This window comes from Salmo salar, chromosome ssa13, assembly GCF_905237065.1.
Source record: "Salmo salar chromosome ssa13, Ssal_v3.1, whole genome shotgun sequence".
NCBI lineage: Eukaryota > Metazoa > Chordata > Actinopteri > Salmoniformes > Salmonidae > Salmo > Salmo salar.
Genome location: NC_059454.1, coordinates 31,387,255 through 31,392,469, shown reverse-complemented (window position 1 = coordinate 31,392,469; position 5,215 = coordinate 31,387,255).

The following is a 5,215-nucleotide window of genomic DNA, read 5'->3' as shown; positions in this document are numbered from 1 at the left end:
ATGTCCTTAATAAGTCACATAATAAGTTGCATTGACTCACTCTGTATGCAATAATAGTGTTTAACATGATTTTTGAATGACTACCTCATCTCTGTACCCCACACATACAATTATCTGTAAGGTCCCTCAGTTGAGCAGTGAATTTCAAACATGATTCAACCACAAAGACCAGGGAGGTTTTCCAATGCCTCGAAAAGAAGGGCACCTATTGGTAGATGGGTAAAAAAAAACATCCCTTTGAGCATGGTGAATTACACTTTGGATGGTGTATCAACACACCCAGTCACTACAAAGTTACAGGCATCCTTCATGAGGGATTTCACCATGAGGCCAATGGCGACTTTAAAACAATTACAGATTTTTCAGAAGTTTCAAGTCTGTAAAAGATCACTGTAATAACCCCATTACACTTAACACACTCAAAGTATGGAGGTCAGTTCAACATTTCCTGGGAAGGTCCAAACTAACCTCTGCTCTTACCCCAATTCATAACAACCCAGATTTTGGTCCAGGATTGCTGGATGCTGGCTTTAACTTTTGGCTTAATAAGGTCATACGCAGACTAAATGACTTATTTGCTGATAAGATTTTATTGTCATTTGAGCAGATGGTCGAGAAATATCGACTCCCAAAGCAGGACTTTTTCCGCTTCCTACAAGTAAGACATTATATTCTGAAGAGCACCAGCTTAATTGGCAACCCTGATATGTCTGTCATTGAAAGAATGCTTTTTTTCCCACAAAGGAAAATGTCTGTAAGTCTGTTTTATGATGCTTTAAGGTCCTTTTCTGCTGTCGACACACAGAGGGTGAAACAAGTGTGGGAGAAAGAATTGTCTGTTACTATTGACGAAGAGATGTGGGACGACATTTGGAAATATGCAAAAACAATATCTATATGTAATCGTACTAGAGCAATTCAATTAAGAATAATACACAGATTGCATATATCCCCAAATCGCAGACATGCTTTTAGCCCCTCTTCCTCTTCTCCTCAGTGTCTTAAATGTAAAACTGATACAGGCACCCTAACACACTGTTTTTGGTCATGTACCAAAATACAAAGATATTGGTCTGGTGTTCTGCAAGAAATGGAAAAGATCCTAGGGGTCGATCTAGAATTGGACCCAGTTTCTCTACTGTTAGGTCTCCCTAGTAGGCATGTAATTTCTGTGGGTAAGAGGAGGCTTTATAACATCCTTACCTTCGCAGCGAGGAAAAACATCCTTTTACAGTGGATTAGTGATAAGGTTCCTTCTATTAAAGATTGGCATAAGATACTATTTGAATGGGTGCCACTGGAATATTTGACATGTACATTGCATTCTAAGACAGATCAGTTCTACAAAGTATGGGAACCTTACCTAAATTACCTAGAACCTGAAGTATCAGCTATTATGCTGCAAGGATTCTCTTAGAATGGTGATCTATGTATTTCAGAATTACACTGTACGTTCCATGTGGGGAACCTAACTTCTTGGTTTAAACTGAGCTTTTTTGTTTTTAATTTCTGTTTGTATGTTTGTTTAGAATGTATGTATTGAGAGACGCAATGATGGGGATGGGGTAAGAGAAGCGCTGAGCGGGGAGAGGAAAATGGTGTGTGTGTGTGTGTGTGTGTGTGTGTGTATATATGTGTGTGTGTGTGTGTGTGTGTGTGTGTGTGTGTGTGTGTGTGTGTGTGTGTGTGTGTGTGTGTGTGTGTGTGTGTGTGTGTGTGTATGTATGTGTGTACGTGCGTACGTGCATGCATACATACATGCATACATACAGGTATGTGTAAGTGAGTGCTGTTTTTTTGCTTTGTCTTTGTTGTTGTATCTCTTAATATGGGTGAAAATTGTGAAACTCCAATAAAAATACTGTTTCAAAAAAATAAAAAAATTACAGAGCTTATTGGCTGTGATAGGATCAAACTGAGGATGGATCAACAACATTGTAGTTACGCCACAATACTAACCAAGTTGACAGAGTGAAAAGAAGGAAGCTTGTACAGAATAAAAATATTTAAAAACTTGCATCCTGTCCTCAACAAGGACCTAAAGTAATACTGCAAAAAATGTGGCGAAGCAATTCACTTTTTGTCCTGAATAAAAACAAAAAACTGTTTGGGCCAAATCAAATACAACACATTACTGAGTACCACTCTCCATATTTTCAAGCATAGTGGTGTCTGCATCATGTTATGGATATGCTTGTAACAGTTAAGGACTGGGGAGTTTTTCAGGATGAAAGACAAATAGAATGGAGCTAAGCACAGGCAAAATCTTAGAGGAAAACCTGGTTCAGTCTGCTTTCCACCAGAAGATGGTGAATGTTCCTGAGTGGCCAAGTTACAGTTTTGACTTAAATCTACTTGAATATCTATGGCAAGACCTGAAAATGGTTATCTAGCAATGATCAACAACCAATTTGACAGTGCTTGAAGAATTTTGAAAAGAATAATGGGCAAATGTTGCACAATCCAGGTATGGAAAGCTCTTAGAGATTTAACCAGAAAGACTAACAGCTATAATCACTGCCAAAGGTGCTTCTACAAAGTATTGACTCAGGGGTGTGAATAGTTATGTAAGTTAGATATTTATGTTTTACCAATTTTTTTTAATAAAAACATTTCTAAAAACATGCTTTCACTTTGTCATTATGGAGTATTGTGTGTAATTGAATACATTTTGAATTCAGGCTGTAACACGAGAAAATGTGGAATAAGTCGTGGGGTATGAATACTTTCTGAAGGGACCGTACGTATGCTATAGTAAAAAGCATGATGTAATATATAAAATAGAACAGAATATTTTTCCAAATGACAAAAACTTGCCAGTGCTAAGTGATCCGCATCTTGTGTCTGGAACAGTTATTCTCAAAGAGTGATCATTTGAAGCGAGTTGGAAGACAATTTTTTCAAGGTTACAAACCAAAATTGATCTTCTTTTCGATATACTGACATTCGATTTATACTGAACAAAAATATAATCGCAACATGCAACCATTTTTTGGATTTTACTGAGTTCAAGTTCAAATAAGGAAATCAGTCAATTTAAATAAATAAATTTGGCCCTATTCTATGGATTTAACCTTACTGGGAATACAGATATCCGTTGGTCACACATACCTTAACAAAAAGGTGGGGTCTTGGATCAGAAAACCAGTCAGTATCTGGTGTGGCCACCATTTTCCTCATAGCGTGACACATCTCCTTCACATAGAGTTGATCAGGCTTTTGATTGTGGCCTGTGGAATGTTGTCCCACTCCTCTTCAATGGCTGTGCAAAGTTTCTGGATATTGTCAGGATCTGGAACACGCTGTCGTACATGTCGATCCAGAGCATCCCAAACATGCTCAATGGGTGACATGTCTTGTAAGTATGCAGGGACTGGGACATTTTCAGCCTCCAGGAATTGTGTACAGATCCTTGCATTATCATGCTGAAACATGTTGTGATGGCAGCGGATGAATGGCACGACACTGGGCCTCGTCACAGTATCTCTGTGCATTCAAACTGCCATCGATAAAATGCAATTGTGTTCATTGTCCGAAACTTATGCCTGCCCATACCATAACCTCACTACCACCATGGGGTTCACAACGTTGACGCAAACCGCTAGCCCACACAACGTCATACACATGGTCTGTGGATGTAAGGCTGGTTGGAGCTGGCATATAGTAGAGAAAATAACATTACATTTTCTGTCATGGCAACAGCTATGTTGTCATTCCTTCAGTCAGCATGCCAATTGCACGTTCCCTCAAAACTTGAGAAATCTGTGGCATTGTGTTGTGTGACAAAACTACACATTTTAGAGTGGCCTTTTTTTGTCCCCAGCACAAGGTGCACCTGTGTAATGATCATGCTGTTTAATACATTTTTTGATAAGCCTCAGGTGGGGATTATCTTGAAAAAGGAGAAATGGTTACTATCAGGGATGTAAACAAATTTGTGCACAACATTTTAGAGAAATAAGCTTTTTGTGCGTATGGAAAATTCCGGGGATCATTTATTTCAACTCATGAAACATGGGACCAACACTTTGCATGTTCCATTTATATTTTTGTTCAGTGTAGTTTATTATGCCTGTTTTGGGAATTTTCCAAATGGATTAGCAATTCCACTTAAAAGGAAATTTAGGGAGAAGAACTGTGTGATGCTTGGCTTGGAACACTAGAGTCAGCAAATTAGCATTGTCTTCTAGAAGACATAAACATTTTCAGGCCCAAGTTTCACTTGCCCGTTTGTGCAGCCACAAAGCACATTCCACCAAATAGTTTTACAGTATGTGAAAAAAAAGTGATCTTTGGTTAAAGTTTTGAGTTTTGATGTCTGTTCGAGTACTCAATTACTCATGACCATCCCTAACACTGGGGCCCTCCTTTTAAACTGCAGAGGTGTTTGGAACGATCAAACATGGGATTATGACCAAGCGTTTATATGGTTTACTCACCAGTGTGACCACAGACAGATTGAGTTTCACAATTTAATTAAAAGTGTGAAACAGTTGGGTGACTTTAGCGTGTGCCAACCTGGCTGGAAGGCTCGGCTTTTAGCCTTTTACAGAACAGGAGTATTGTGTCAGTTGGCTGGCAGAGTTGTACTTGGAATAGATATTATACCTTGGCTCTTCATAGAGGGAGTACTATAAATCATGATACATTCAATGACATTATAGTTAATGAAAGCCACATTTGTTTTAGTAGATCATCTAATCCAGTGGTTCTCAATCCTGGTCCTGGGTTTTTGCCCTAGCACTACACACTTGATTCAAATCATCAAAGCCTGATGAGGAGTTGTTGATTTGAATCACGTGTGTAGTGCTAGGGAAAAAACAAAAATGTGCACCCCTTTGGGTCCCCAGGACCAGAATTGAGAACCACTGATCTAATCAATCAATCTTTTCAAGAGGACTTTCTTTCACCAGTCTTTCCAGCTCAGTCTGTTTGGTCTATTACATGATCTGTTTCTCTTGAACACTGTACATTTCTCAACGCTTGAGATATCTTGGTGTAATAAATGTAAACATGCTTAAATATTCTATCTAAATCTATATAGAAACATTATCTAAACTAATCTCTCTGCCTTAATCTTTGGATCAAATTTTCCACAACAACATGAATTAAACAAAAGTTATACATTTGACATTGGTGTCCCATTGAATGACTGTATTCACAGCTCACCGCCCTGCCTTATGACAAGAGACCCCTACCTGCTCTGCAGAGGAAG